General features: G+C 42.9%; 1 non-coding gene and 1 pseudogene across 1 annotated transcript; one reads left to right on the forward strand and one right to left on the reverse strand.

Moving 5' to 3' along the window:
• Window positions 1-1,272: 1,272 nt before the first annotated feature.
• On the reverse strand, window positions 1,273-2,797 carry LOC128580551 (heterogeneous nuclear ribonucleoprotein C-like; annotated as a pseudogene).
• Window positions 2,798-7,918: 5,121 nt separating this feature from the next.
• Window positions 7,919-8,022, forward strand: LOC128582758 (U6 spliceosomal RNA). Its single transcript, XR_008379203.1, has one exon. It is a non-coding gene; the product is annotated as a U6 spliceosomal RNA (small nuclear RNA).
• The last annotated feature ends 3,710 nt before the right edge of the window (window positions 8,023-11,732 follow it).

The raw sequence follows: 11,732 nt of genomic DNA on the forward strand, positions 1-11,732 counted from the left end.
ACAATGACAACTGCAACAAAAAATAGCCAGGCCTTGTGGCGAGCACCTGTTATTCCAGTTACTTGGGAGGCTGAGGCAAGAGAATCGCTTAAACCCAAGAATTTGAGGTTACTGTGAGTTGTGACACCACGGCACTCTACCGAGGTGACATAGTTAGACTCCGTCTCAAAAAAAAAAAACAGCTCAGCGCCAGTAGCTCAGTGAGTAGGGCGCCGGCCACACGGCCACATACACCGAAGCTGGCGGATTCAAGCCCAGCCCAGGCCTGCTAAACAACAATGACAACTGCAACAACAAAAAAATAGCCACAGGTCTTGAGTCAGTTATAATCTACTTGAAATTCTACTTGTGCCTGTGGTCCCAGCTACTCAGGAGGCTGAGATGAGCTGTGATGCCACGGCGCTCTACACAGGGCAACATAGTGAGACTCTGTCCCAAAAAAAAAAATGTCATATGCATTTTAACATTATGAAATGTGTTTAAAATCTTACAAAAGTTTGCTTAATGTTGACATCCTTGTTACCTTAGTTTATTATTTGCTGTCTTCTCCTACAGTGCAAAAGGTTATTTTTTTCTCTGTAATCTGCCTAGCTAGCAAAGATTCTGTTTTACCACAATAATTATCTTGATTTTCTTATACCCTTCATTATTTAAAAAACCAAGATTTCATACTTAGGAGAAAGCTAAAATTCTTTACAGTCATATTTTCTGGGTGTTTTTTTTTTAATGTGTTACTATCTCTTTCAAATGGGTAGACAAGTATTATTTCTCAGGCACTCATGATTCTACCTTTAAGTGTTCAAATTGCCTGATAATTTTTGATTTTTGCATTTCGCAAGTAAGTCCTAAATGTGAAATAAAATAAAACTAATGATAAGTGAGCTTTCCCAGAAAACCCAGAAAAATCACAAAAGATTTGTCACTTTGCCTTATAAAAAGAGAGGTGCCAGAAATAAACAGATTTGTTTGAATATGTTACTATTTTTTTTTAAACCATACATCCTTTTTATTGTTAAGTCATAAAGAGGTATCAAAATTAAAAGCAAAACATTACAGGGTAAGACTTAACAAAACTACTAGGAATCAAAGAAAGTGAAAATGGGACTAGGCACAGGGCAATCTGAATTAATGAACATGGGAAGGACAAGGCTGGGGACAACAGTGAGCATGTGGTGAAGATACTAGGGGGAGAGGATCTGGTGAGAATTTTGATTTACACCAGCGCCAAGGTAAAGACATAATGGGATAAGATTTCTAAACCCCACTATGTGCTTAGGAGTCATCCTCACCATTGGCACTGTCTCTGTCATCCTCTCCTTCCTCAGGCTCTTTTTCATCATCCTTGATCAGCTCCAGCTGGTTTCCCCCCATCTTCATTATCATCATCATCCAGTAGGTCCTCCTCCTCAGCAGAGTCATCAGCACCCCTCAGACTCCATCTTCACAGTAGTCTCATCTTTCTTCAGGGAGCTGCTGCTCTGCTCCTCTTCTGATGCATCATTCTTCAGCTCTACTGCTGCTTGGTCGCTCTGCTCCTTTTCAATTTTTTCCAGGTTTTCCAGTAAAGAATCCACTTTTTGTTTTATCTGGGTCAATTCCTTCTTTTTTTTTTATTTTTTTTCCTTTTTTTTTATTAAATCATAACTGTATACATTGATATGATCATGGGGCATCATACACTTGCTTCATAGACCATTTGACACATTTTTATCACAGTGGTTAACATAGCCTTTCCGGCGTTATCTCAGTTACTGTGCCAAAACATTTACATTCTACATTTACCAAGTTTCGCAAATACCCCTGTAAGATGCACCACAGGTGTGATCCCACCGATCCCCCTCCCTCCACCCACCCCCCCCTTCCCACTTCCCCCTATTGTTAAGTTGTAGCTGGGTTATAGCTTTCATGTGAGAGTCCCAAATTAGTTTCATAGTAGGGCTGTGTACATTGGGTACTTTTTCTTCCATTCTTGGGATACTTTACTAAGAAGAATATGTTCCAGCTCCATCCATGTAAACATGAAAGAGGTAAAGTCTTCATCTTTCTTTAAGGCTGCATAGTATTCCATGGTATACATATACCACAATTTATTAATCCATTCGTGGATCGATGGGCACTTGGGCTTTTTCCATGACTTAGCTATTATGAATTGGGCTGCAATAAACATTCTGGTACGGTCATCTCGTTTCAACTTTACAGACTTAGAAGAAGAACCTTGCTGTCCACTCTTAGAATTGAAGCCACTTTTCCCCCTTGTGAGGTGTTTCCTGATACACACTGGTGTTTTGAGGGCACCACAGCCCGAGCAATAGGAGGAGGAGGAGGAACACGGGCTGGGTAACTGTACATCCTGTCAGAATAATCCTGTTGAAAGTCATAGTCCAAGTCAAAAGAGGAGCCGTACATCTCTGCTGCAGATCATTTCACACCTGCTTTTCCTCGATTCACTTTCGGCTCTGCAGCCAGATTAGTATCTAAAACTTGGCCAGCAATCATTCTGCCATCCTCTCCTGCTACAGCAGCCCGGGCATTTCTCTCATTAACATACTGAACAAAGGCAAAGCCCTTGTGAACACAGCAGCCCACAATTTTGCCATATTTCGAGAAAATTGCTTCCACATCAGACTTCTTCACCACAAGAGTGTTGAGATTCCCAATGAATACATGGGAGTGCATGGAGCGAGGGTCTGTCTTGTTGGTAACATTGCTAGCCATTGCGTTTGATGATAAGGTTCTTCACAAAGCGAAATAATGTAGCTGAAGATCAAAAAAATCTCACAGGAGGGGGGAGGGAGAAGAGATTCGATCCTGACTAGGAGACTACGTGAAGAAGCCAAGTACAGCTCGAGGTCGACAACGCGGCCGCAACCGCTCTGTCTTCGTCTCTTCACAAAATGCTGAATACGTTACTATTGATGAATTACAAAGGAGTATATGAGATTATTTTTGATCCAAAGAGGACACTGTAGAACAAATTTTCTTCCAATGGAAAACTAAACAAAGTCTATACCACACCCTTTTGCATTATCTGATTTTGATTCTGCAGGAGCTATTTAGCATTTCTGCCGGGCATAAGTCTAGGAGTAGAATTGCCAGGTTCTATTTATTTCTATATCTGTCAACCTGTTGACATTATATATATTATATATAATATATATATTAAAAACCACGAGTTCATGGTGATACCTCTGATTCTATTCTAATAACAGTGTTTATTTTACCCTTCCTCCTTTATGTGCCGTTGCTTTCTTGACAGTGAGAAACCTAGCTCCCATTAGATATAATGTATTATGTACTTTCTCAATCCTAGAATGCCCATAAAATGGCTTCAGAACTGGTAACTCATATTCCCTGGCTCTGAAGCAATGACATCCCAGTAAGCAATGAACACATCCAGCTTCTGGATCTTAGTTTCTGAATACCATTCCTTGAAAAGGAAGTGGGGTTCTTTGCAGAAACAACTGAGTCCGGGGCAGGGTCAGTAAAATTACAAAGTGAGCTTGGAATATTTTGTATCAGAAACAAAGAGAGTGGACCAGTTGCAGTGACTCATGCCTGTAATCCTAGCATTCTGGGAGGCCAGGGTGGGTGGATTGCTTGAGCTCAGGAGTTTGAGACCAGCCTGAGCAATAACGAGACCCTACCTGTGCTTAAAAAAAAAGAGTCCGTGGTGGCTCACATCTGTAATCCCGCCCTCTGGGAGGCTGAGGCAGGTGGATTACCTGGGCTCACAGGTTTGAAACCATCCTGAGTCAGAGTAAGACACTCATCGCTAAAAAAAAAAAAAAATAGCCAGGAGTTGTGGCGGGTGCCTGTAGTCCCAACTACTCGGGAGGTTGCTTCAAGAAAATCGCTTGAGCCAAAGAGTTTGAGGTTGCTGTGAGCTATGACGCTACAGCACTCTACCAAGGGCAACAAAATGAGACTTTGTCTCAACGATAACAAGAAAAAAAATAGAAAGACTGAGGCAAGAGAATTGCTTGAGCCAAAGAACTTGAGGTTGCTGTGGGCTATGATGCCATAGCACTCTATTCAGGGCACCAGACCAGGGCACCACTCTAGTCAGGCACCAGGACACTCTGGCTCCAAAATAAAAATGTGCTCAAAATAGAATGCGAGTATTTCAAATGGACACAGAGCCAACTTGCATATGTTGGCAATGGCCATATCTGGGGCAATTTAAACAACAAAATAAATAATGCTAGTGATGAATTATAACCAGTAGAATAAATATCCATGTGTACATGCTGAAATAAATAATTGAATGAATGACTAAACAAGTAAATGGAAGAGAAAGTACAGCTCTGCCTTAACACTGGATTACGACTGGTAAATGTAGAAGGAGTTATGAAATCAAAAATAACCTGTTGGTAAACACAATGGTAATGAATATTGCAGACAAGAATCATCAATGAATGCTAAAATTATTGGATGAAGTATGATCATAAACAAAGTGTTTACATAGTCTCAAAGTATTTTTCTGTAAGATAATAATTAAGTACAAAAGAAAAATGAATTTTACAGTGAAATCTGTCAGACATTATTTTTAACCAATCTTCCTTCCTTCCTTTCTTCCTTCCTTCCTTCCCTTCTCTTCCTTCCTTGACAGGGCTAGAGTCTAGTGGCATCATCAGAATTCACTGCAACCTCAAACTCCTGGGCTCAAGTAATCCTTCTGCCTCAGCCTCTCTAGCAGCTGGGACTACAGGCAAGTGTTACTACACCCAACAAATTTTTGTTTTTTGTTCTTTTTTTTTTTTCTTTTGAGATAGAGTCTCACTATGTCGCCCTCCGTAAAGTGTCGTGGTGTCACAGCTCACAGCAACCTCAAACGCTTAGGCTTAAGCAATTCTCTTGCCTCAGCCTCCCAAGTAGCTGGGACTACAGAAGTCTGCCACAATGCCCGGCTATTTTTTGGTTGCAGTTGTCATTGTTGTTTAGCTGGTCTGGGCCAGGTTTGAACCCACCACCCTTGGTGCATGTGGCCAGTGCCCTAATCACTGCTACGGGCACCAAGCCAATTTTTCTTTTTTTTTGGAGACAGAGTCTCAGTACATCACCCTCAGTAGAGTGCCATGGAATCACAGATCACAACAACCTCTAACTCTTGGGCTTAAGCAATTCTCTTGCCTCAGCCTCCCAAGTAGCTGGGACTACAGGTGCCTGCTACAACACCCAGCTATTTTTTTTTTTTTTTTTTTTGGAGCAGTTGTCATTGTTGCTTAGCCGGCCCGGGCTGGGTTCGAACCCACCAGCCTCAATGCATGTGGTGGGTGCCACCTTTTTTTTTTTTTTTAAGACAGAATCTCACTCTGTTGCCCAGGCTAGCATGCTGTGATGTCATCATAGTTGACAGCAACCTCAAACTCTTGGGTTCTAACAATCCTCTTGGCTCAGTCTCTCAAGTAGCTGGGACCACAAGGGCCTGCCACAATGCTTGTATAATTTTTGCATTTTTCATAGAGATGGGGTCTTGATCTTGCTCAGGCTTATCTTGAACTCCTGAGCTCAGGAGATCCACCCACCTCATCCTCCCAGAGGGCTAGGATTATAGCATGAGCCACCTCACCCAGCCAACATTCGTTTTTGTTTTTTGTTTTTTTGCAGTTTTTGGCCAGGGCTGGTTTTTGCCCACCACCTCCAGCATATGGGGCCGGCGCCTTACTCTTTTGAGCCACAGGCACCACCCTACGTTTATATTTTTTTGTAGGGCTGCAAGCTCTTGCCCTTGCTCAGGCTGGTCTCAAACTCTTGGCCTTAAGCAATACTCTGCCTCCCAAAGTGCTGGGATTATAAGTGTCAGCAACCTTGTCTAGCTGAAATCATCTTTAAAAGTGAACATCTCCAGTAATGAGACATCAGCATCATCTGTGCTGCCTGATAAGACACATTGGGGAGGGTATGACATCACTTCTGTGGCCTGCTCACCAAACATGCTTAACATCATACTAGTCACAAGAAAATAGTAGACAAACAAAAGTTGAAGGACATTGTATAGAGTAATTGGTGAGTGCTCTTCAAGAGTATCAAAGTTATGAAAGACAAAACTAAGCAGGATGGACTCTTCAAAGGTGGTCAAAGTTATGAGAGACAAAAAAAGACTGAGGAGCTGTTCTGAATCAAAGGATCTTACAGACACTGGCTGCTGAATGCCACATGGAGTTCTGGATTGTGTTTGGAACAGAAAAGGGACATTAATGGGGCAATTGGCAATATCTGAATAAGGTCTTTGATTAATAGTATTACATTCATCTTCATGTCCTGGGTTTGATAATTCTATAGTCATATAAGATGTTAATTGGGGATTTGCTGAAGTGTATACAAAAACTCACTAAAAAGCTATTTTTTGTTTTTTGTTTATGTTTTTGTTTTTGAGGCACAGTCTTGCTCGGCTACCAGGGCCTCAGCCTAGCTCACAACAAACTCAAATCCTGGTCTCAAGCGATTTTCCTGCCTCAGCCTTCCAAGATGCTGGGGATATAGATACCCACCATAGAGCCCTGCTAATTTTTGTATTTTTAGCAGAGACAGGGTTTCACTGTCGCTCAAGCTGGTCTCAAACCCTTGAACTTAAGCGATCCTCCTGCCTTCCACAGTGGTAGGATTACCGGTGTGAGCTGCCATGCCTGTCCTCACTGTATTATTGATACTGGAATTTTCCCGCTGGGTCTTTGGTCTCAGAAACTAATGAATTCACAGACCACAAGTGAGTGAACGCAAGAAAATTTACTGAGAAGAAAGGAAAGAAGAAAGCAAAACCTCTGGCACAGAGGAGGAGGGATTGATAGGATTCAGAAGGCTTTTAGGCAGGGACAGGGGAATGGGGCTCAGAAAAGAAGAAGCGTCAAACAAATTCTTCCACTTTTGCTTACTCATGGTCCGTGATTTCATTCTTCAATTCCCAAGACCAAGAACCCAGCAGGAAAACTCCAGTATCACTATTTTGTACTGCAGCTTGCGGGCTGCCAGCAGATTATTTGAGGTCTGTTTTACTCATTATCTGTGGTGTCAGATATTGCAAAAATTATGCATGCATGGACTTTGTGTTTGGCTCATCAGTTTTCGTTAGTGTTTGTGTATTTAATGTATCGCCCAAAACAACTCTTCCTATGCGTGGCAGAAAAAAAGGTTGAACACCCCTGAAACCTCCTGCAGATTTATTACCCCCACCACCCATCACCCACTCATGCCTGCCAATCTGTACAACATGCAGAATGCACTGCTTAGAAAAACCCTACTCTTGGGCGGCCCCTGTGGCTCAGTGAGTAGGGCGCTGGCCCCATATGCCGAGGGTGGTGGGTTCAAACCCAGCCCCGGCCAAACTGCAACAAAAAAATAGCCGGGCGTTGTGGCGGGCGCCTGTAATCCCAGCTACTCGGGAGGCTGAGGCAAGAGAATCGCTTAAGCCCAGGAGTTGGAGGTTGCTGTGAGCTGTGTGCTGCCATGGCACTCTACCGAGGGCCATAAAGTGAGACTCTGTCTCTACAAAAAAAAAAAAAAAAGAAAGAAAAGAAAAACCCTACTCTTGTTCAAAGACCCACTTTCTAGGGTTTTACCTTGCTCCTCCTTCCAGAACCTGAATTAGCTTCCAGCTCCTTTTTAGTCAGGAAACCTTGACACCAACCCCTACGCTATCTCAGGGCCTCTGAAGGCCTATCTGGCACTGTTTACAACTTGCAAGCACATGAAGCAAGGAAAACACAGAGACAAGCTCAGGAAATATTAGGTGGCAGGCAAGGGAATTCACATTTTTCTGCTATGACATAGGTGTCATTATTATCTCCTCTTTACTACTACTACTGAGGAAACTGAGGCTCGGGAAGAAGAGGTGACCTGCCTAAGGCTGCACAGCTAGTAAAGACAAAGTCAGGATTTGAACTCAATTCCTCTCCCTCCTTTATTAAGATACACTAACTCCATGCTCTCTTCAGCAGCACATATACTAAAAATGGAATGATACAGAGATTAGCATGGTCCCTGTGCAAGGATGACATGCAAATTCATGAAGCATTCCATATTTTTTAACAAAAATTGTTAATTTTTAACTCTCGATGGCTAAAGGACTTAAACTTAAGACATGAAACTATAAAAATTCTTGGAGAGCGTGCAGGGGAAACACTTGAAAAAATGGGCCTGGGAGAATACTTTATGAAGAGGACCCCCTGGGCAATTGAAACAACATCAAAACTATATTACTGGGCTCTGATCAAACTAAAAAGCTTCTGCACTACCAAGAACACAGTAAGTAAAGTAAGTAGACAGCCCTCAGAATGGGAGAGGATTTTTGCAAGTTATATTTCTGACAAAGGTCTAATAACCAGAATCCACAAAGAACTCAAACTTATTACTAAGTAAAAAACAAGTGATCCCATTTCATTGTGGGCAAGAGACATGAACAGAAGCTTCTCTGAAGAAGACAGGCGCATGGTCTACAGACACATGAAAAAATGCTCACCATCTTTAATCATCAGAGAAATGCAAACCAAAACCACTCTGAGATACCATCTAACTCCAGTAAGAGTAGCCCACATCACAAAATCCCAAAACTACAGATGTTGACGTGGATGTGGAGAAAAGGGAACACTTCTGCATTGCTGGTGGGAATGCAAGCTAGTATGTTCCTTTTGGAAGGAAGTTTGACGAACACTCAGGGATCTAAATGTAGACCTGTTGTTTAATCCTGCAATTCCTCTTCTAGGTGTATATCCAAAAGACCAAAAATTATTGGCAACAAAGATATTTGCACCAGATTGTTCCTTGCAGCTCGATTCATAATTGCCAAGTCATGGAAGAAGCCCAAGTGCCCATCAACCCATGAATGGATTAATAAATTATGGTATATGTATACCATGGAATACTATGCACCATTTAAAAAAATGGAGACTTTACCTCTTTTATGTTTACATGGATGGAGCTGGAAAATATTCTTCTTAGTAAAGTATCTCAGGAATGGAAAAAAAATATCCAATGTACTCAGTACTACTACGAAACCAATTTATATTCACTCACACTTTCATATGAAAGATGAAACACAACTATAGCCTAGGATGAAGGAGGGAAGGGGAGTGCAAGGGGAAGGGAGGGGAGTGGGTCAATAGAGGGAGGGTTAGTAGGGGGACCACACCTATGGAGCATATTGCAAGTACAAATTGGATCTATCAGGTGTAGAACACAAATATTGTAATGCTGTAATTAGGTAAGTGAGGTGAAGGCTATGTTGATTAGTAGGATTTAAGCACTCCAATTTGTACAAATAATCAACACATTGAATCCCACAATGGCATAAATGTATTCATGATCTATGTACAAATGACTTAATAAAAAAAAAAAAGAAAGATATACTAACTTCAAAACACGTTGAATACTCAGCCAAGCAGTGTATTCAGACAATTTGTATTAATCTTCTTCTTCTTCTTCTTCTTTTTTTTTTTTTTTTTTTGAGACAGAGTCTCACTTTCCTTTCCTGCCCTGGTAGTGCCATAGTATTATAGCTCACAGCAACCTCAAACTCTTGAGCTTGAGCAATCCTCTTGCCTCAGCTTTCCAAGTAGCTGGGACTACGGTACCCACCACAACACCCAGCTGTTTTCTTGTTTTGCTTTTTTGTTAGAGATGGGGTCTTGCTCTTGCTCAGGCTGGTATCAAACTCATGAGCTCAAGTAATCCTCCTACCTCGGCCTCCCAGAGTGTTGGGATTACAGGTGTGAGCCACCGCGCCCCACCTATATTAATCTTTCACCCAAACTCAAGCCTCAAGGAGCCAAAATTGTAAGAGGAGAAACAGCCTCAACTCCTCCCCCTTAGCTGTAAAAGTTACTTAATGATATAAGTAGCTATCCATCAATCCATCCTCCTGTTTCAGACACTGCGAAGGCTATCGTGACCCTGAGCTGAAGAAAAAAACACCAAATACACAACTTGGGAAAGTAATAAACACTGACTCTTCAGCTAGAGATGAGCATATAGCTAAAGATAGTCACTTTGAGGGAAGGTATAAGAACTCTGTGAAATGCTCTCAAAGTAAGACAGGCTTTGAAAATGATCTCCCTGTCTTCCTGGGATTCTGAATCTTGGTAAATAAAGGATAGCATTAACCTGCATGAGTATTGGCTCATGCTCCTGGTTCTGATGCCCTGGTTATGTACTGAGATCATCTCCCCAGAGAGCATTGCAGAGAAGGTTCTCAAAGAACTGGAGAAAAATGCCAACTGACTGCCTACTCCCCACGCCCACAGAGGATCCAGGAGTCAGTCATAGTTTAATGCATCATTGGGAAGTAGCCATGGATTTTACCATTAACTGGAATGACACTTAGCAATGAGAACCCATTGCAGAAACATCTCAAAGCTGAGTGGGTGGATACCAGGCACCTCAGTCAGCCAGGGCTGAGTTTATTTGCCGGCCCCCTTTAGGTCAGTTGCCTCCTCCTCGAAATGAGGATTTGTCACTTCAAAAGATTATAGTTGGAAAACTGCTATAGCCAAACCCTGGGATAATTACAGAACCCATTCCATGTGGTAGCATCCAAGACTGAAAAATAGACTATGTTGTACTTCACACAGGGCTGGCCATGAAGTTGGATTCAAGGACTATAACTGTTAGTGTTATTATTGTTAATATTAATGTTGTGTAGTGAATGATGCCCCATGATCATATCAATGTACACAGCTATGATTTAATAAAAAAAAATATATTAATGTTGTGTTTTCAGCTTGCCCTACATGTCCTTTCTCCCTGTACCAAGCAGATTTTCCCATTTTCCTGCATCTCCACCTGGGAGGATTCAGGACTGCATGCAAGAAAGGGGGTAGATTTAAAAAACAATAAACACTGGGGCGGCGCCTGTGGCTCAGTCGGTAGGGCGCCGGCCCCATATACCAAGGGTGGCGGGTTCAAACCCGGCCCCGGCCAAAATGCAACCAAAAAATAGCCGGGTGTTGTGGCGGGCGCCTGTAGTCCCAGCTACTCGGGAGGCTGAGGCAAGAGAATCGCTTAAGCCCAGGAGTTGGAGGTTGCTGTGAGCTGTGTGAGGCCACAGCACTCTACCGAGGGCCATAAAGTGAGACTCTGTCTCTACAAAAAAAAAAAAAAACAATAAACACATTCTTAAATCTCAACTTGTCAAGTACCCACCCACCCCACACCCCACCCCACTTTTTCCAGACCCTAACAAGGACATCCACACCCACACCCCACCATCTCACTTTCTCTGTTATAACTCGTGCACCCTGGGCTAGAAGCCAAGTCCTCTGTGCAGAGAGGTGGCTGGCTTTGCCTTTCCATTGCGGAGGGCTCTCCCGACATGGGTCTTCCTGGTGGCTCTGGAAATCCCTGCTTGTGCCAAAAGGAAAAGACAAGGAGGTGTTTTGTGTAGCTCAGGCCCTCCCAGCCACACAGACTCTTCTAACTGGGCTGACCTCTCTTATCCCAGAGAGATGGCCAGCCCTATTTCTTGTTTCCCTTGGCCCCTTGCCTGTGTGCATGGATTAGGAGAGCAAGCCTTGGCCAGCTCCCCACCCCTCTGTGCCCTCGGTCCAGCCAGCTGAGAGGACCCGAGCATACCCTGCACCACTGTTAGTGGGGGCAGCAGACAGTCTGGGGACACAACATGGGTACGTTGGTCACAAATTCCCAAATCCCTGACTAGTCTGTGTTCCTTGGGCCACCTCCTAAACTCTCTGAGCTGCATGGTCTGTTCAGCATGGACTGTGATGCTACCTACTAAGGTCACG

Source organism: Nycticebus coucang, chromosome 3, assembly GCF_027406575.1.
Source record: "Nycticebus coucang isolate mNycCou1 chromosome 3, mNycCou1.pri, whole genome shotgun sequence".
Classification (NCBI taxonomy): Eukaryota; Metazoa; Chordata; class Mammalia; order Primates; family Lorisidae; genus Nycticebus; species Nycticebus coucang.